The following is a 22,759-nucleotide window of genomic DNA, read 5'->3' as shown; positions in this document are numbered from 1 at the left end:
AACAGTCTTGCCCATGATATCACCAGTGCCACTGGTGTTCCTCAGACTGGTGAGCAGGTCAGGCACCATTATTTTGACCTGAAGTGACGTGGGGGGGGTGAACTGGACCGGTGGATCCAGGAATCCCATACGATGACTAATGCCCCAGTACTGAGTAAGTAGCCATTGTATTAAGTAGTAAAAATTGCTATGCTTGTCTATACTATGGATAGGTATGTCTCAATATCACTTCATTTACTTCACAGCTGCAGGTGACCAGGCTATGAACCTGCAAGCCCATGAAGATAGGCTGCAAAGGCTGTGTCATGAGGCAGGTTAGATTAGTAATTATTCTGCATGTACTGTTATATAAAATAAATAAGAGTGCCTTCAAAAAGTTTTTTAACCCAATAAATAAAGGTGTAATAATCCTTTAATAAATGTATGATTCATGGAGGGTGCCTGTGTCATTTTCTTTGATATGTTGTGGTGCTGTTGCATTCTACAAATAGTAGTGTTGTATTAAGCAGTGTCAACCCACACTTGGGTAGGCCCATATAACATGGATGAAGGGAATGCCAGTAGCTTGTATACATATATACAGCCCTCACATGTTGGTTCATGGCCAGCATGTACAGGTTAATCTGGCACATGAGTAGCTTGGTATTGTGTTCCCCAGAAATGTCAGTGTGCTGCCAGAAATGTAGGGAGCTGTTAACATATAATTGATACTTTCACCTGAACATATCTAGATACTTATATGAAAGTAGAGCTGTCAGTGTACCATCTTAGCAGTAGAGTGTGTGTGAGTAACTCTCAAAATATGTTGCAGTAACATCTGCATCTTGGACAGTTTGTATGTAAGATACAGCTCATGTATATAATGATCTAGCAAAATCCAATTGCACAATATAAGGACTTTGGGTAGTGTAATAATACATGTAAGGGACATATAACTGCAGTTAATAGGAATGTAGTGAAAACTAGAAGGATTTGGAGCTTTTCTCACTGGGTTTCTACTGAAAATGGACATGTATCCAGTTAGACTAGCCTGGTCAACAAATGTAAAATAAAAAAATAAATAAATAAATATAAGTTAATTGAGCTATCTTTTTCCACCTTACTGTATGTGCATGAAAAATGCAATTCCACACCTCAAGCAGTATGTCTAATCTCAAAACATTTGTTGGGACATATGTCCTATTGGTTTATAAATATTTGTGTTTATTTCTATGCATGTGCCCAGTTAAAATACCACAATATTGGTGGCCTGTTGCCATCAATTAAACCTGCATGCTGTTGTAATGTCCTCTATTGTTCTATATATGCATGTGTCATGCTTGCTTTTCAACTGTTGAAAATCTGGTGTGTTGGGTTAATGGGAATACTTCTGCATGCTGTTATAACTAATTGGCAATGCTGTTGACTGTTATTAAGCCATATCTTTATTAAACTCTCCAAAACATACTTCGTATGGGAAGGCCGGTCCCAGCGGACCCACCTGTCCCAACTCAGCTGGCCATGGCACCTGGCACCAACAGATCCGGTGCCCAGCCTGGGACCTCCTCCTCCGTTGGCCCTTTGCCACCTTTGGGTGGAAGCACTGCAGGGGATGGGGCTCAGCCCCCCTGTGCAAGCGTGGGCAGAGTGGCACTTATCACCCTTCGTAGGGTCCGGCCTGTGGTGCATAAAGAGATTGAACATTCTGTTGCAGAACCTCTACACCAGCTTGAGGCCCGAGTGGTGCAACTCATGGGTCAGCCTGCCCCTCCTACATAGCCCCCAGCAGAGCCACCTTCTGGGCCATGAAGGTGCAGTGGTGACTGCCTATGCGTGGGGACCTCAGTCTCATTGTTTCCATCTGGGGGCTCATGGGCTTGCGATTTCCAAACATCCCTCCCCGTCAAAGGTGTTCACCCATCACATGTGTCATATACCACCCCTGTATGCATCTTGTTTGTCTTGTCTGTTTAACTCCCCAACCTACCCCCCAAATATACCTACTTCTCCTACCCCACATTCCACTCTCACCTTAAAAAAAAGGGCAATCTGCTCCCAAAAAAAAAAAAAAATTACACCCCATACATAGCTGTCCATTTTGCACACATGTTCACTGGACACATGAAATGTTATGTAATTGGCATTAAAACATACTTTGTTGTCCTCATCCCTCTCTCAGGGGTTTAAGGGTTCATATCTACCTCCAAATTTATTGCATATGCACAGCTGTTGCTGTTGAAGAAATGGGCAGCTATGGACCTTCCCTACACCCATCCTGCACATCCCTAGCTATTTTGCATACTGTCTTTCCCTCTTTGTGCCCCTTTTTCACCACTTTCCTATCTCCCCATTTTTCTTTTCTTTCAGAGAAATTAGCACGGGGGTGAGCAGGAGTAATCACTATTAAGCAGTAGTTATTAAGTTTGTGTGGGTTTGCGCTTGTTTGCACTTAGCTAAGCAATGTGCAGCATTGCGCAATCCCATGCAAACCCGCTTAAAAGTGCCTTAGTCACTCTGTATGTGAGGGGCCCTTGTTCTGCTCAGGAACAAAATAAAACACCTCTGTAAGTCTCGAATCCTGGACCTTGCACACACTGCACAACATGAAGTACCACTAAGCCACGGTAGATATACATCAAGTTGGTGCTTAAATTATTATATCATGCACCAGAATGAGTGAATCTAAAGGAAAATTAGGAATACCATACCACACAACTAGTTCTGTGGATGTTGACCAACAGTTGTTGTGGGATTACATTGCATGACTGTGATAAGAGAAGCAGCCATTCTAGCAGGAAATAATACTACACCATTACTTTACAACCTCACACAGTATCACAGCAGGACAAACACTGGCATATCTGTTTAGGGCAGAGGCCATACCTCTCAACTGTCCCTAATTTTCAGGGATGTCCCTGATTTTGACCCAAATTTTAGCTCTGTCTCTCTGAATCCCTCCTAAAACTACTGACTTTGGGCAGAAAGGTGGTGAATTACATTTAATGAATAATGACAATAATTAAGAGTTAGACACTTCTTTTACTTCAGAAAAGGTATATTAATTCATATGCTCTGATTCTCTCAATGTTTCAACTTAATGGCACTAATATTTTAAAGGTGTCCCTGATTGTCCCTGAGTTTTTCTTTACTTTTCCCTGAGTCTGTTCAAATATGGACCTGATTGGTTGAGAGGTCTGGCAGAGGCAGAAACACAGAGTCATATTAGCCTTTCTGCTGTTACACACTGTGCAAATAGCTTTGAAAGGAGTTTTGGAAGCATACCCTTATGTAGGAATAAAACACTGAAATACAAATGGATATAGCCATGTAATGGTAGCAACCAACTGCAAGAATGCCATTGCTCTATTGCTGAAAAGACCTGTGTGGTGCACAGACAAAAAAATAACAGGTTATTCTCTGGCTATCATGTGGATAGATCTACAGTTGGGAGTTACACAGGCAGACTACATGCCTTGATAAACTAACGTGTACACAGCAACCCTGTAAGTCCAGCAAGATAAAATCCACACAATACTACTTATGCTCTCTGTACTTCTCCAACCCTACCCAAATGTAGAATATACCTGTGTGTGCAGGGTCTACCAAGGATGTACGTAAGCATACTCACTGTACTGAAATGTGTCCAGCTTTTCTGAATAGCTCTTGCTAATGTCAACACTAAAAAGCACAAACTGTTTAGAACTGAGTAAATGAATATTCACAGTACAGCAGTTTACAAACAATTCTTGTGCCAAAGGAATACATCTCTATAACTAGCTTTGTATGGCAGTTAATTGTAACAGTTGAAAAGAAAGTACATCTTTCCATGTATCTTGGGGTAGCATTTTGAGGGGTGAGTACATTTCTACACTGACAAGTGGGTACTGGAAGCAGCAACATTAGGTCTGAGTACAAAATGTAAATCTCTGGCTACACCCCTGGCTTCTGATATAAGAACTATACCAACCTTCTGTCTTAAACAATGATGTCCACACCAAACAAGGATGATCTCCACCTTGGAAAGCTGAAAGGGCCATGCCTACATAAGTCAGCAATTTATAGTACTGGGTTGCTATGACAGTGATTGCTGCAATTAGTACACAGCAGGCTCCATGCAATTAGCAAATAGCGGGCACTAATTGGTGCAGAGGCTATCACATGCTCATGTGCAATTCCTACAAAAGCAGGCTGCAATCTCTGCCAACAAACTCAATCACTCTATTGCAGAGACTGACAGAGAGAGAGAGAGAGAGAGAGAGAGAGAGAGAGAGAAAAGGAAAATAAATATTACCAAATTATTTAAAGGAAAGGTATGTGACACATATGTATTTACTGGCATGTAGTAGATGTTATTGAAGAATAGTCTACATAATGTGAAACATTCATATGTGGCAGCAGTACTTCTTTCTGCACAGATGTTCTGCTTGACTACTGCTATGGACAATACTGTGTGTATCTGTGGGCAGTGGGACCTACCTGTGAAATGTGTAGCTCAGCATCAACTGTCAAAGATCTGATCCATGTCATCTGTGTTCTGCACAGTAGTGTGGCCAATGGCTGTTGGGGGATTAGCGCTGACATTATATAAACATGGGTGTGACAGAACAACACATGCATGATAGTCATATTAAAGTGTAGCTTAGAATTGACAACTGTTGTAGCAGTTTAGTATGCTTATCTAGCATCTGTTGCCATATATACCCCCCTAATGTTAGTCTGTGTTCATATGTGACACCTGTTTATGTTGCAGCAAGGCCCAACAGGCTAGCTGTGAGGTCCAGGGACATACAACATTGTGGACCATGTGTGTGTATGCCACACACATACGGAGAAATATATATGTGTCAGATATATTCACATCTGTATATGTGCATAGAGCAGGGGACATATTGCAACTGTTTGCGAAGGGGGGAGATATATATGTTGGTGAAGGTTAGTATGCACATATTTGTATGTAGGTTTTAGTGTGTGACAAACAAGACAGCATACAGTCCTGGTATATGACATGTGGTGGTTAAACACTGTAGGTGGTTCATTCAGTTTGCAATGCTAAAGCTACCTGGGGTGTGAACACCTTCACTGCATTTATCCCAAGACTGTGCGATTTTATTACATTACTGTACACCTTACATCCTTTGTATAATTGATATTCTCACTATTAAAGGTGAAATATATATATATATATATATATATATATATATATATATATATATATATATATATATATATATATATATATATATATATATATATATTTATATACTCTCATACACACCTACAGCTACTTGTTGCAATATATTCTCTGCACTGTTGACTGACTGTGATGGCCAATGTGTTTGTGAATACGTCAAAGATATGTATTTGCGGGATAGCTTAGTGGGAAACTGTTTATGTTATGGTATTATAAGTCCTTGCTTTGATCCTAGCAAAAGCTGTGTATTCTGTTGCTAGGCAGAACAAGTGCTATTGCATACAGTGCGATTAAGTCCCTTGGTTTTAACTAGGGTGTGTCATTGGAGGTTAAAGCACTACATCTATGATTATTGATTGGTACCAATGTTGAATGCAAATCCTGTGTGTACTGTAGTACTACTTGAAGATCTGGGTTTGTACAGCAAAGTATGGTATATGTCCACATTGCTTGCATCCACTGTTTTGTGTGGTCCCTGCATTCATCACAGATTACATTTCTCAAGACTAAGGTTCTGTAAGCACTGACACACAGTACTGTATAGTACACATGAAAGCTTATCTGGGTTGTCATACCTTTGTGTCCTGTAATTATGTCTGACGTGTGTGTGGGTATGTCTGTAACATGTCCTTTGTCATATGTGTGGCAATACATATAACTGCGTGTCTAGCAACATTCATAGTGTACTACAGCAGTATGTGACCTATATTCCCAACTGTGCACATATTTTGGCCACGGGTTTGGCATTAAGAAGTTGTATGGCATAATACTAATACATTTACTGGACATTACACTGATTGTGATGGATGATATATTTCTTTACACATCAGCTTGATGTATATCTGCTGTGGCAAGGTGGTGCATCGTATTACAAACAGTGTGCCAGGTATTCTTGTATAGTCTTATACAGTGATTTTATTTTGCTGCTGTGCAGAACTTGGTTCATTGGATAGAGAGTGAGCAAGGCACTTTCAAGCAGTTGTGGGGTGAGCAATGATAAGTGGCAGTTACAGTGTTTCACTCTCGGTTAGCTTACAGGTTGTTATATATGGCAGTTCAGTGATATCTGTACTGTATAATGTTAAATGTGCCATATGACTTGCTCAGACATATTTTTGTATTTATGTCTTCCAGGGATCATGGCCCACCACAGGAACCCAAGCTACAGTAGGGCTGAAGATGATATCATCACTAGCAGTATGATTCAGCTCTACCGTGTAATGTTTTCACGAACCAGCCAGGGCCAGCAGGAGCGTACTGCAATGTGGCAAGATCTTGTCCACAGGGTCAATGAGGTAGGCCTGCATAACCACACATATGAGCAGGTACGTCACCACTGCAGTGATTTTCTTCGACATGTCCACCAGCATGCCGCTGATCTGCATAGAGAACAACTTGCAACAGGGGGTAGTGTTAGCATCCATCCCCCCCTCTCCAGAGTGGAGGAGCTGCTTATGAGCCAGGTGGCACCTGCCCAACAACAACAGCAGCAGACATACACCATGTTGGAGGTTGGAGCCACCCAGCAAGCACACATGGAACATGCAGGTAACATGGCATATCTGTAGACTACTGTTATCTGTATTGATAGATTATGCATATGTGAGATGTGGAGTGTATCGTTCAAAGATGTGGAGCCTGTTGTTGTGCAATACTGATCATTTGGAACATAATCTGTAGCCCTTTGAATGTAAACTATTGTTGTACTGTAAGACTGCAAACACACAGTAGCAATGCCACAGTTGTGGCCACTGACAAACTGTCTCATCTCTATGTAGGTACCTCTGGGGTGACGTCAAGGCAGCAGACAGATGCTGGTGAGTGTGTTCTACATTTATTATTGTAAATAAAAAGTGCATGTCATAGTTAAGGTGTAGGCCATGTACACATGTAACACACCTACCCATAATGCATGCTGTGCATGTCTGGTGTAAGAGCACACACATCTCACTAATGTGATTAGCTGCCTCAAACACATGCAATACTCAGACCATCTCAAACAAATGTGGCTAGACTGTAGTAACCATTGGATAGGCACAGTTGATACTCAACATGCACATAACATACACATCTATGTCATACACAGAGCATGTTAATGAGTATATCACTTTTAAGGGGTGTGAGTAGTCTCCAAAAAGGCTGCTCTCTCCCCAGAAAGACACACACACACAGTTGGCAAGTGCAGGATTCAAAACCCTACCTAACTACATTATGATACTACAGCAGTACGCATTTACATGACACTCTATACACATTACTGGGATTTCACTTTCCCACAGGTATATTTGTAGGATGGGGACATCATCAGACTTGACAAAGACGAGTATATCACTTTTAAGGGGTGTGAGTAGTTTCCAAAAAGGTTGCTCCCTCCCCAGGAAGACACACACAGTCGGCAAGTGCAGGATTCAAATCCCTACCTAACTACATTATGATACTACAGCAGTACGCATTTACACAAAGCACTATACACATTACTAGGATTTCACTTTCCCACAGGTGTATTTGTAGGATGGTGACATCATCAGATTTGACAAAGTGAAGTATATCACTTTTAAGGGGTGTGAGTTTTCTCAAAAAACGTTGCTCTCTCCCCAGGGCGAGACAGACACACACATACACAGTTGGCAAGTGTGGGGTTCTTAATCCAAACTAAGTACTTCTTTATACTTCAGCAAGCAATATGGAGTTACAGGGTGCAATACAGGCATTACTCACTGACAGTTTGCCCAAAGGTTTTTTTTCACATTTGCTAGCCTCAGCAGGCTTATCATATTAGGTGTATTGTGAGTGTATTGTATGCATAGGCCATGACCATATCATATATGGGTTGATGCGCCACATGCTGGCACACACAGGGTTAAACTGGTGGCTAAGCTCTGTCAACGCAATACTGGACAATACAGTCAAGAGGAGTAGGGTCATACAAGCACAACACCAACAGTCTCACATAGACCTACAATATAAGCACCAGCAAAACACACACATAAATACACATTACCATACTCGGGGAATACAAATATTAATCTGAAAAAGAGAGAGTGCCCTAAGCAGACAAGCAAGCAACATGCACCTCCAAGCACATGCCAAAAAATACATAATACACCAAAGCAGTGTGCCTCACAACAGGCCCTAAGGCAAAACAACATACCCAACACACTACTAATAGGTGAGTATATAGTTAGGCACACAGATGTTCCACTCACTAGGCTGGACAAGGAGAAGGTTACTGTCAGTTGTCTATCAGGTGCTATGGTCCACTACATAACACAAGCACTTACATCACTCCAGAACAGGTACATATATGATGCGGTCTTTGTACATGTCAGTGTGAATGATCTGAGACATACCTCCCAGGACAACATGACAAGAGATATATAGTAGCTGTATGATCATATAGCCCAGGCTGGTATGACCCTGACCTTGAGTAGCATCTTACCTTCACTTACATGATACTGCAATATACCTGTAAGATGATAAACTTCAACAATTGGCTGAGCTTCTGGGGTCATTCAAAGGGTATCCAGTCTTTGTCTACACACATGCCTTGTTCCTTCACTAGATATGGTTTGCACCTGTCACCCCTATGCTTCTGAATACTGGCCAAGGCTCTTGCTGTCCCCATATTACCTTTTTTAGGCAAGGCTCAAAGGTTCATAGGTTCATAGGTTCATAGGTAGGTACTAGGCTATCAGCCCTGGGAACTATACAAGCCCAGCCTAAAAAGGTACTCTGGCTTTTGGCACCCAAGAAAATTATTTTCCTGTGTCACTGTTGAGCAGAGCCACAAAGGTGATCCCCGGGGTGAATTTCTTAGTTCCCATCCAATCGTCAAGAGTTTTCTTGAAGAGTGCTAATGAGGAGCATTGTTTGATATATATAGGTAGTTTATTCTGGAGTATGGGAAATCTCTGGGACAGGAATCTATCCCTCCGGCATGTTCTGTTTATTGTGATGACAAGGTTTAGGTCCCTAGAGCGTGTAGCTTGGAGGGATTGGGATTTCTTTAAGTGGAGCATGTCCAGTAGCTCTGGGTTTGACATAGCTTTGTATGTTAGGCAGAGATCACCTCTGAGTAGGCGATATGTGACAGAGTAAAGCTGGATTTTTGGAGACAGTCTGTGTAGGGCATCTGTTTGAGGCCAATAATCCTCTTTGTGAGGTATTTCTGCGGCCTTTCCAGTTGTTGTAGATGTCTTGTGAGGTACATACCAAAAGCGGTGTTATAGTCTATAATGGGTCTAATGAATGATGAGTAGAGGGGAACAATGACCTCTTTTTTTCTGGATGAGAAACCTTTTGTGATGAGGTATGCCATGTAGAAGGATTTCCTGACTACTGTGGTGATGTGATTATCAAAGGAGTGACTACTGTCCACCTGTGTCCCAATGTCTCTTACTTTTGGTGTTAAGTATACTACCGCCTATGTTGTAGTTCATGTGTACAGAGTTTTTACCAAAGGGGATGACAATACACTTTTTGGCATTGAGCTTGAGGCCATGGCTTTGACACCAGGCATCTGTCTCAGTGAGGCCCTTTTGTATGATGTCCACATTGTTAGGAGTTTCGATTATGGCTCCTAATTTGCGGTCATCTGCGAACTTCATTAGCCAAAGACCTTCTGTGTTAGCCTATACTTCAGAGAAGTAGATACCAAACAGGAGAAGACCCAGGATTGAACCCTGTGGTACTCCACTTGTCACTGGTCAGAAGTCGGATATGGAGCCTGCTACTTTCACAGTGTAGGTTCTGTCAGTGAGCCAGTTGGCAACCCATCTTGTGACATAGGGATTTATAACTAGTTTAGCGAGTTTATCTATAATTCCAGAGTGGGGGATGGTGTTGAAAGCCTTGGCAAGATCTAGATAGGCTTTGTGAACCACCTTACCCTTGTCTACGCTCTGGTGACTGCTTCAAAAAAGTCTATCAGGTTTAGGAGACATGATCTGCCTTTTACAAACCCAAACTGGGTGGGGCCCAGAGTTTGGAGATTACCATTATCTTCGTTTATAAGTTCCATGATGATACATTCCATGGCCTTGCAGACCAGGCTCATCAGGCTACTGGGGCAGTATTTCCTGGGGTCCGTGGTGGCTCCCCCCCTTGTGGAGTGTAATAACTGTCGCTGTGCGCCATTCAGCAGGCAAAAAGCCTGAGGTGAGGCTATGATTGAACATGGTACTTAGGTGGGGTGCCAGTTCATTCTGTAGTTCATGTAGAATGCAGCCTGGGATGTTGTCTGGTCCCATGGATGCTGTGTTCCTGGCATTGGAGAGTGTGGTTTTTATCTGTGCAGCCATGATTATAGGAACTTTGCATTCTTCCGGTATAGAAATGGGCTCTTTAATGGGTGAAAGGGGGGTAAAGTTAGCACTGAACCTATCTGCCAGGATGTTGGCAATATCAGTTGGGTCTGTATATTTAGTGCCATTGTGCTGTAACTCAGAGCAGATCTGAGTGTTGCCATTGAGATTCTTGACATAGCTATAGAATGCTTTGTGGTTGTCTTTATAATCAGTGGCGATTTTGTTTTTGTAACTAGCTTTGGAGTATTTTATCAGGGATCGCAGCTTCTTAATGAGGCTGACCAGGGAGCTCCTACACTAATTGGATTTTACTCTCTTTTGCAGCAGTTTCTTCCTTCAGTTGTACAGTTTGTTTATGGCAGAGAACCACCAGATTGGCTTCCTTTTTTTGGAGGATAGCGTCTTGGTTCTGTTTGGGATAGCATGATCCATGCACTCATGTAAGTGCTTATAAAGTGCAATTGTGTAGGATTCAGTAGTCATAACTGTATTGTCCATCTGCATGGATGTCATGAAGTTCACCACTTCTGTCTTAAGAAGCATGAAGTTGGCTTTGGAGAAATTTTTTACCATGGTTTCCTTAATGGAGGGTGGGGGTAGAATGTGGATATCTATGGTAATTAGCTTATGGTCAGATTGGACCAATGAAGCATTGACTTCAGGTGTGGAACACCGGTCACTCAGGACAAACCAAACCCCGTAATCAACACAAATAACCCCAAAGTGAGCTAAATGCTACTCATTGTCAGCAGTCTCAGCCTCCAAATGCACACACTTCAGGCACTTCTCAGTATGGAGAATATTGATATCTGTGCAGTAACAGAAACCTAGTTCAAGGCTTCAGAGAGCACACCAGCACTTCCAGGATACTACTCATTCCATACCTTCCAGCATCAGAACCTGGATCATAGCATATAGGGCGGGGATGTATCCATATTCATCAAGGATACCTACACCTCTCTCTACATCCTCTCTACAGGATATGTACCCATAGAATGTTGCACAGCAACATTCTTCCCACTCCACAGGGGTAGGGCCACAACAGACCCTTGGCATTCCTGTTCTATGGGCCTGATGAGTCTGATCTGCAAGGCAATGGAGCCAATCATAATGGAAGTCAACAATAAAGACATTGGGAACCTTCACACAGTTGAGCACACCCAGTTTGGCTTCATCAAATGCAGATCATGCCTCCTGAACTGGGTGGATTTCTTTGAGACCGTTACCCAGGCTACAGATTATTGAAAGGAGCTTCACACAGCCTACCTGTACCTTGCTAAGGCCTTGGACACCATTCCCCAGTCAGGTATCATAGATGAACTCACCAACCTGGGCATAAATCCATGCATCACAAGATGGATTGCAAACTGGCTCACAGATAGATCCCACAAATTAAGAGTTGCTGGCTACATGTCAGACTCTAAACTGGTAACAACTGGTGTCCCCCAGGGTTCAGTCCTGGGGCCCCTCCTGTTTGGAATATACTTCTCAGAAGTACATGCCAACACAGAAGGGTTGTGGTTGACTAAGTGTGCTGGGAACTGTAAAGTGTTTACCGTAATAGATTCCCCGGATGACACAAATATTCTTCAGAAGGGACTCTATGAGACAGATGTGTGCTGTCAGAATCATGGCCTCAAGCTCAATGCAAAAGAATACATAGTAATCCCCTTTGGGGAAAACAAAGTACCCACAAACTACCACATAGGTGTTACCCCCTAAAAACTGACAAGGTAATAAGGGATCTGGTGACACAAGTAGATAGTCATCTTTCCTTTGACAACCATGTTGCCAAAGTGATTAGGAAATCCTATGTGGCCCACCTAATCAACAAAGGGTTTGCATCACGATCAAAAGAGGTAGTGGTGGCCCTCTACTCTTAAGTCATCAGACCCATCATTGAGTACAATGCACAATTTTGGATGTACTCGACTAGGCATATCCAGCAGCTGGAGAGACCACATAGTTACCTCACCAAGAGGATTACTGGCCTCAAACCGTTGTGTTATGAAACACAACTGGAAAAACTAAACCTGTTCTCTGTTGCATATCACCTACTCAGAGGCAAACTCTGCCTAACATACAGCGCGATGTCCAACACATAACTGTTGAACATGCTCCATCTAAGGAAAACAAAACTGAGTCGCACTGCACACTCCAGGGATATGAACCTCATCACAACAATGAATGCAACATGCTGGTGGGATAGAGTACCATCCCAGAGACTTGCCTTACAGAGTCCCAATGTACATCAGACAGAGCCCCTCACTGACACTCTTCAATAGGAACCTTGATGAGTGGATGGGAAACAGACAATTCTTACCAGGGATCACATCAGCAGCCCCACTAGAAAGGGGCTTAATGTACTAACTATTAGAACTAGGGCTTAGGAGACTAACCAATGGGGTGGTGAAAGCTGCACAACTTGCCTAGGTTAATATATGCCTTTGTGAAGATAGTCTACTACATACTTATGAACCTATGTGACAGGTACATGTCTACAGATAGTAGACGTGTACTTCATTGTACAGTCATGTTGTACAGCAGTCACATGCACTACATACACTGCAATGCTTACAGATACTGATGGCTTTTATGTACAGTGGGTGAGATGTGCACCTCATGTCTTTTGTGCCATTGGGATGTGTGCTGGGTGGGACAGTCCTGGATGGCTCCCTGTCATGGTCACCCTCTTACACAAATCTCTGCTCATCCATCTTTGGCTTATTATACTGTGTTCCCCCTACATATATAGGTACATAGGTATGTAATAGGCTATCTGCTTGAAGGCATATATTAGTATGGCCAGAGTGTGCAGCTATCACCACACCTGGGGTTAGTTCCCTATGCATTTGTGTAGTAGAGCTGATGAAGTGATCCATGGTGTGACAGTTGAGTTTCACATACACTCATCAAGGCTCCTCTGGAAGAGTGTCAGTGAGGGACTCAGCTTAATGTAGGTTGGGAGTCTGTTCCAAAGCAAGGGAAGTCTATGAGTTAGTAATGTATCCGTCCAACATGTTCTATTTATTGTTGTGATGATTATATCCCTAGAGCATGTGGCGCAGTAAGCTTGGGTTTACTTCAGCTAGAGCATGTACATCAGTTCTGCATTGGACATGGACCTGTCTGTTGGGCAGAGATCGCCTGAGTAGACGGTATGCAACAGAGTACAGATTGAGTTACTTCAGTCTTGTTGCATGGGACAACTGTCTGAGGCCAGTAATCCTCTTGTTGAGGTACTTCAGTGGTCTTACCAGCTGCTGAAGGTGCCTCGTCAGATTCATCACAAGTGTGTCATGGTACTCTCTGATGGGTCTGATGACTGATGAGTAGAGGGAGCATCCTTTGACCTACATGCAAAGACTTTGTCAATTTGTGGGAACACATAGCATGATTTTCTAACCACTTTGTGAATGTGTTTCTGGAAGGAGAGATGACTATCCACGTGTCCATAGATCCCTTATTATTACCTCCATATTTAGGGTGTTGGCATCTATGCGGTATTTGTATGACTGTAGCTCAAGGCCATAATTTTGACACCACATCTGTCTGACTGAGACCCTTTTTAAGGATGTCTCTGTTGTTCCAAACATCAGTTATGACAACCGTTTTGCAGTCATCCACAAACTTTGATAAACATAGCCCTTGTGTGTTTGACTGTACTTCTGAATAGTATACACCAGACAGGAGGGGTCCCAGGACTGAGCTATGGGGGACAGCAGTGGTTACCAGCTTACAGTCCAACAGGGAGACCACAATTCTTACTTTGTGGGCTCTATCTGTGTCCCAGTTGGCAATCCATCAGATGACATACGTTATTATGCACATGTTGTTGATTTTGTGGATACATGTGTGTGTGGGATGTTGGAAAAGGTCTTTTCAAGGTCTATATAGGCCGTGTGGAGCTCATTTCATTGATGCATGTCCTAGGTAACTGCCTTGCAAACTGTCTAGCAAGTTTAGGGACCATGATCTGCCCCTGACCAAACCAAAATGGGAAGGGTTGGGTGTTTGTAGGCTCCCAATAGCTCTGTTTATGAGTTCCATAATGATGGTCTCCATGGCCTTGCAGATCAGGCTTATTAGGCTTATAAGACAATAGTTTCCATGGTCTGTTGTGCACCAACACTTGTAGAGTGTGCCAAATGTTGCTGTAACCCATTCAACAGTTTCATATCCTGTACAGAGGTTGAGTCTCAACATACTGTTCAGGTACAGGGTCTGTTTGTTTTGGAGTTAACATATGACACAGTCAGGGACACCAAGTCATCCCATAGACGCCGTGTTTTTAGGTTTAGATAGAGCTGTTTAACCAATGTATATGTGATGTCTGGGTTTTCACAATCTCCAGGTATGGTAATGGGCCCTTTTGTCAGTGAGAGGGGGGTAAATATGTATGAACCTGTCTGACAAGATGTTGGCAATGTCAGTCGTGTACATGTATTCGTTTACACTTTGCACTAACTCAGAACATATATGAGTTTACATTGATATTTATGACATAGCTAAAGAGAGCTTCATGATTATCTATGGAATCTTTGGCAATATGTTTGGCAGAACTGGGCTTGGATAATGTTAGGAGTGCTCATTATTTCATGATGATACTAATCGGAGATTTATTGATCTTCTTTGTATTTTAACTTTCTTTAACAACTTAAGTACTTGTATTACATAGTTTGATTATGACAGGGGCCCAATATATTATATGGGTATGTTTTCATATCACTGTGTGTGCAAGGCAGGATTGGTGAATAGTGACATGTGTCTGGAGTAAGAACTGCAACTGCCAGATATGTGTGGCCCACTGCTGTACTCAGACATGGCCTGTGTGTGTGAGCATGCCCAGTATGACCTTTCAGTATGTTGTTGACTGACATTTGCTTCATTTGTTTGTGTGTGAGCATGCCCAGTATGACCTTTCAGTATGTTGCTGACTGAAATTTGATAAATTTGTTCAAGTGTGTGAGCATGCCCACTATGGGCATGTATACTATATGTGTGTGAAAAATCAAGTTGGTTTTTACTTCAGGACTCACCTTTGTGTTATACATTGACAGGAAGCATGCTGTGCCTGCAGGGCTTCCATGACTCAATTTGCATAGACTTAGCAACATTTCTACATACGGGGGACAGCTATTATTTGTACATTTCTACCTGGTTGCACACCTGATTGTTACTGTGGGTGTACATAGGATGAGGGGTACACCTGACACTTATACACATTTGCTAGGCCTGCACTGCTATGTCAGGTACTCCAATTCAGTCTGTACTGTTGCCTATCATACTGGCTTGAGGCATACCACTGTACTACAGACCTTAGCTTCCAATTACACGCATATTAGTTTGTGACTTCATAGCCTACCCAACCCACATCACACTGCCTGGCCTGCTGTTATCTGTCTGCATAGGCCTGGGGTGAGGTCACCCATATGCCTCTTCAGAGGGCATGATACAGCATTTGTTTGTGTTTGCATTTGTCTACAATTGTCCTGCTGGCTGTGACTGCTAGATATGTGACCCCCCCAACTGGTATGTGTGAGTGACTTAAGTTGTGTCTGGCCAGTGAAATGCTGTCATGGCTTAGTGGTTCAGTACTGTGACTATAGTGCACAGTATCCTGTGTTTGAGCCCTATCACTGCTTTTTATTTTCCTACTGAGCAGACCTGACTGGTTAAGGAACAGTAAAGCAGGTATGAGCATGTTTACCCAATGTTGCTCGACTTTGCCCGACGTTGCGCTGGTTAGCATGGTGCGCAGCTACACACAATTGTATTTAAATATGCTCAATACTGGTAAAAATGTGCTTAGCAATGCTTTATATTGCTTAAAATAGGGCACTCATGCCTCAGGTGGTGCTGCAGGGCTGCCTATATCGGATGCACATAGTACACTCCCTATACATGTTTGAAAATAGGTAGTGTCAAGTTAGGCATCCCTTTTACTGTATGTGCGAGTCAGAGAGAGGTGTCATTTACAGGGTTCCTACTGAGTCAGTGTATGTGCTATGTGTTGCCTCTTTGCCAAGGCCACGGCATACTGGGCATGCCTCCTTCTGCCTACTGGGGCAGGCTCAGATTGTTCCTCCTCTGAGTCACGCTGTGCCTGTGCAGGCATTGGCAATGGTGGGGGGCTGTTTGGCCCTGCCCCATGCTGTTCCTGCTGCAGCTGTTTCCGCAGGATCATATTGTGTAGCATGGCACATACCATAACAATTTGGGTACATGTAGTTGGTGAGAACTGCAAGGCTCCAGCAGATGTGTCCAGGCACCGGAACTCTGACTTGAGCATCCCAAACACACGCTCAATTATGTTTCTTGTTTGTGCGTGTGCCTCATTATGTAGTTCTTGTTCAGGTGTGTGGGCATTTATGATGGGTGTCATCAGCCACGGCTCCAGTGCATATCCAGCATCCCCCACTAGGTGACCATCAGGGATTTCCCCATTGGTAAATCTCTGGTACAGCTGCGTCAGATGCCAGATGTGGGAATCGTGATAGCTTCCAGGGCAGCCAGCACACACATTCATTATTATGCCCTGGGCATCGCACAGACCTGGCAGTTGATGGAGGGGAAGCCCTTGTGGTTGATGTAGACCCTACCCTGCTCACCGGGTGGTGCTTTGATGCGTATGTGCATGCAGTCTATTGCACCCACTACCTCAGGGTATTCTGCTATTTGGTGGAAAAGACGCATATTGCTGGCCAATGCCTCACGGGAATTGGGGAAATATACATGGTCACCAACATGTGCTGACATGGCATCCAGGAACTGGAAATCCTCATCATATTACCAGTTGGTCTTTGGAAGGTACCTGTAGCTAGTATTCTTAGGCCAACATATACCTTGGTATCCACTGGGATGGGTTCCCCTCTGTTGGTTCTGTCTGTGAGGCTTGGCTGGCACAGCTCAACAATTTGCTGTAGGAGGTCTCTGTCCATTCTATAGCGCTCCACTATCTCAAGCTCATGTAGCCCCTGGTAGGTTACGCTATGTCTGTACACTCTTCCCTGTCTCTTCACTGTGGGTTGCTCAGCAGTATTCACAACATCACCACCCTCAGCACCTTGCACATGTTGGTTTATGATAGCAAGAGCAGCCCCTAACATTTTGTCTGACTTAAGCATTTTAAGCTTTCCCCTCTTTGTATACTGCAGTGTTGCAGAGTTCTTGAGAAAATAAAGGGGGAATGGTGTTTGCAGAGTTTAAAGTGCTGGGCTGGGCTGGTCTAGTCTGCTGCCTGTGTAATTGGCTGATTCTGATATATTTCACCTGGCAGCTCTGCTAGTTCTCCTTGGTTAACTTCCTACTACTTCTTTTCCTTCCTTTTGCCTTTCTGTTTCTGCCTGGGGCAGCGCCATGCAAACAAGCGCAAACATGCACACACAGGCGCACACGAGCACACATGAGCACACATGCTGTGTGCCTGCTTTCAAGGAGTTTCCTATCTTTTAACAGTGTGCACCTTGGGTTTGAGGTTTTCAAAAAGGACAACTGTAGGCACGTCTCATGCAATCCCGAGCAACTCAGGGCAAACACAAGCCACTGTGCTCCAATTAGCTTACAGCCTGTCTGACACACACCCTCATGATGTCACTTATATTCTAATCTTCTACTCAGCTACTCCTACTCTTATACTCTTGGGACATGCCTCACATGCTGGGGAAAATTGGGATTCACTATCCTTATCCTCATTTGTATAGGATTGCCTAGTAATGCATGGTTACATCTCTCACATGAGCTTCCCCCCTTAGCAACCACTAGTCAGTGGCCATGTTGTCTTCATTCTGCCATTCAGCTGCATGGCAGAATAAGCTTTTTAGTGAAAATGCCTATTTTTGGCTTTTTTTTTAATTATTTTCTTGTTTTTAAAAGCACTGCATGTTTGCACGGTGCTGCGCTATGCTTAAACATCCGAGATCAGGAAAACAAAAGTTAAATTGTTATATTTTTAAACATTCTAAAATGCCAATGGCCTTATATTTGGCCATTGGCATGCTTCCTCAACTGTATGCATCCATTATTTGGAGCTGCCATAGCTCCCGTTAGCTATTTGCAGAAATGTACTCCTTTACCAACGGAGTACATTTCTGCAGCTCACACTAATCTTCCACGGACAGGTTAGTGTTTCCTGGATCACAAATTTACCTCATTTGCATGACTTTCACCAGCAAATGAGGTAATTTGCATACAATGACGCTGTCCGTGCAAGAGTAGCTTTAGCAGCTCTCGTGCATGCCCCTGTCAGCTGTTCCTAGATCACACGGCAGACATATTGCCGGCGTGAGCTCCTACACTCTTCTTCCACTTTGTGCAAGCTTTCGTAAATCTGGGGTATACTTATGCATTAATAGATGTTGACCATAAAGCACTTGAAGAGGTGTACTAGTTGTTGTTCTTCTTTCGGGTTTTCCCTGTTAGGGGTCACCACAGCAGAACTCCGGTTCGCTAATGATTGACAGTAGATTTTTACAGTGCCGAGGTGCAGACCCATTGACGCATGTCTTTCGAATGCCAGTCGACCACGAGGAGGTGCACTAGAGGGCTTGTCATATAGATAATAGATGATGTGATTAGTGCTTAGACATTCAAAGAATGGAGGTTTGGGAAGGAACCAGGTAGGGCAGAAAATATTAATAATCTAGTTAAGAGGAAGGGTATTAAGTAGGTTCAGAGACAATTATATCTGGCTACCATAACGGTTTATATTAGGATTATAAAGGTAGGAGAGAGCAAGATCACAAAAACTATGTATATGGCTTGGAGATATTAATAAATCTTTTCAGATGATAAAGACTGGTTGTGGGATACAGGATTCTGAATGAAGAAAAATTGTTTGGCAATATGGCAAGCTGAAGATAACAGTGGGATTTATCCTGGAACTGTATAACTTCAGGTGTAATAATGATAATGATAATGATAATGATAATAATAATAATAATAATAATAATAATAATAATAATTGGCCCTAGGTTTGACTGTGTGCTTATGTGTGCCTTCTGTGGAAGGTTGGGCATCAGGCTGACAACTCAGCACCGTAAAACTCGACTGCCAATCATTCTGCAGACCGTTGTTCCACTGTAGCAACCCCTAACCAGGATAAGCCAAAAGGATAATAATAATAATAATATTAATAGCAATAAATATCTATATTAAGAATATAAAACAGTAACCAGTTGAAATAGGAGCACACATAGACAGTAATCTAACCTTTAACCATCACATGTCTACAGTAGTGAGGAAATAATTCTGTATTGTGCAACTTATAAACAAAGGTGTGGTATCCAGGTACAAGTAGGTCACTGTTCCACTGTACTTAGCATTTGTCAAACCTGTCATTGAGTACAATGCCCCTTTGGTATGTCCATAACCAGGCACATCAAACTTTTGGAATGTCCACAGAGGTTCCTCACTAAAAGAATACAAGGCATAAGTAACATGTCCTATGTAGACTGCCTCAAAGCCCTATCCTTGTATTCTGTCTCCTATAGGCTGTTGAGAGGAGATCTATGTGTGGCATACAAGGCATTGTCAGAACCACCCTGATGGATTCCCTGCATATCTAGAAAACAAACAGCACCAAAATTACCCATTCTAAAAACTTAAACCTTGCCTGTCTTATAAATAGGACATGCTGGATGACAGTTATGTGTCCCAGAGACCCTTCTCTGTCACTGGCTCCCTATCCATGTGAAGTAGAGTTCCTCCCTAAGCCAATTCAAGTGTAATTTGGACAACATGATGGGGAACCGGAAAATTATCCCTGGTTTGGCAACTATGTCTATAATGGACACAAGCAGTCTGTAAATGGTTCATTTCACAAGCCCCTGCTTGCAAATGCTTCATTTCCCAAGCCATTGCCTATACTTATCAAGGGTACTAGAACTTGCCAGAGATTTGGGATATGTGGTTACGCTTAAAAATGTGCTAGTGGTAGTTAGCCTAGTACACACTTATGAAATTATATGTTGGAGCCCATTATACCAAATCCATAAACATGGAGAATAAATGGACAAAAAACAGACTTATATATACACTTACTGAGATAGCCATTTCCAGAATACTTCATTTTCTCAGAGTTATGGCAATCTCAGAGTTGGTATATACATACATATATATATATATATATATATATATATATATATATATATATATATATATACATATATATATATATATATATATATATATATATATATATCTATATATATATATATATATGTATATGTATATATATATATATATATATATATATATATATATATATATATATATATATATATATATATATATATATATATATATATATATATATATATATATATATATATATATATATATATATATATATATATATATATATATATCTGTAGCTATCTCTCTCTCTCTCTCTCTCTCGATATATATATATATATATATATATATATATATATATATATATATATATATATATATATATATGTGTGTGTCTTCGGCTTTTCCCAGTTAGACGCCACAGCGAACTCCGGTCCGCTAATGATTGGTAGTTGATTTTTACGTGCCGAGTTACCAGCCCTGATGCACAACCTTCAAAGAAGGTATGCCCATTCACGCATGTCTCCACGCAGAAGATGCTCTAGCTGAGAATCAAACCGAACAGTGTCTTACTGTGAGGTGACAATGCTACCGCAGCACCACCACCGCGGGTTTATATATATATATATATATATATATATATATATATATATATATATATATATATACAAACATAAGTTTGGGGGGTGCATGGCTTGACCCCCACATCAGGTTGTGCAGGGGGCATCTTTCAGTTATGTCACTCATTCCACATGGTACTAGCCAGTGCATCCATACTGCAGCAGATGTAAAACCATATATTCATTATTTTATTCCAGATCCACTCACTAATGCTATAGATTGTTAGTGCAATAAGTAATGCAGTGTCATCTTCTGTTTATATTGTGATATTTCATGGCTTGTAGTGCAGCAATTTTACTAATGAATCTATTAAGGTTAACTATCTTTGTATCACACGTGTATTGCAATGTGTGCCAGCTAGACAGTACTGTGAGGGTTGAGCTTACCTGTGCACATACATTGCTGACTGCAAAGCTGTTTGAACATGCATGGGCTGATTTATGACTTCAATGGTGTTATGAGGTTTATAAAATTCACCATGTGGCCACAAAGACTGTTATGCCATTGTCATGCTATGATGGTCTGCATGTTTACAATCTACTGGAAACCAACATGGTATTTACAGGTCCAATACCTTACCTTATGCCTCTAGTGCACCTGATCTCCTGTCCCTGTGGGCAAGCCTATTGTTGTCATGTGACACTGCTGTGGCACTGGACTGCATTACTACTGCCACATCAATACACATCATCTAGTTCATTTGATGTGCATTGACAAAAACTGCAACCATTATCCTCCTGATATTAACCTGTAAAGTGGCCATGGCTTCTGAAGGAATTGAGGTTAGAAGGGATTACATATGTTCCATCAGCATCACCATCAGTATCTGCTGGGGAACACCTATGAGGGTTACCAGTGCAAGGTTGATGCCTGTAACTGCCTTGCCTGTGCAGTGAATAATGTCATTGGTCTCGCTCTGTTGAGCATTGCCAGTCTCAAACAACATGAAGAGGTGCCACCCTGACTTTCTCTGCCAGTGAGAAGAACAGGATAAGGAGACAGAGACAGAGCTGTACAATATGTATGAGTTACTGGTAGTTGCTTATATATAGGCATGCATTCTTGTACAGCTATATGCAGTTACTTGTATTCATGGGTATAGTTTCTCTTTTTTTTGTCTTTTTTAGCATCTGGTGAGATTGAGGGAGCCAGTATCACTGAAGTAATGATATTGCACATTTTTAAAAATGTTATGCTGGCACATTTCTGTAATATATACACACACACATATATATATATATATATATATATATATATATATATATATATATATATATATATATATATATATATATATATATATATATATATATATATATATATATATATATATATACATATATATATATATAGATTCACTTCAGAAGATCGAATTTCCAAAATCTCGAACTACAAATAACCGAAACCAAAAGCTCGAGTTTCGGAAACTCGAACTTCTGAAGGGAAACCATTAAAAAAAAACACAAACTTCGCTTTTGCAGGGGCACCCAGTGCACCCTATGGGGGGCTGTGCCCCACACACCCCTACTTAAATATACTAACTCCAAGATCGCACTACAGTGGGGAGATGGAAATCCGCCTTGCTGTA

The sequence above is a fragment of the Protopterus annectens genome, chromosome 8.part0, assembly GCF_019279795.1.
Source record: "Protopterus annectens isolate FY-2018-M chromosome 8.part0, PAN1.0, whole genome shotgun sequence".
In the NCBI taxonomy this organism is placed as follows: domain Eukaryota; kingdom Metazoa; phylum Chordata; order Ceratodontiformes; family Protopteridae; genus Protopterus; species Protopterus annectens.
This window is presented reverse-complemented; position numbering follows the sequence as displayed.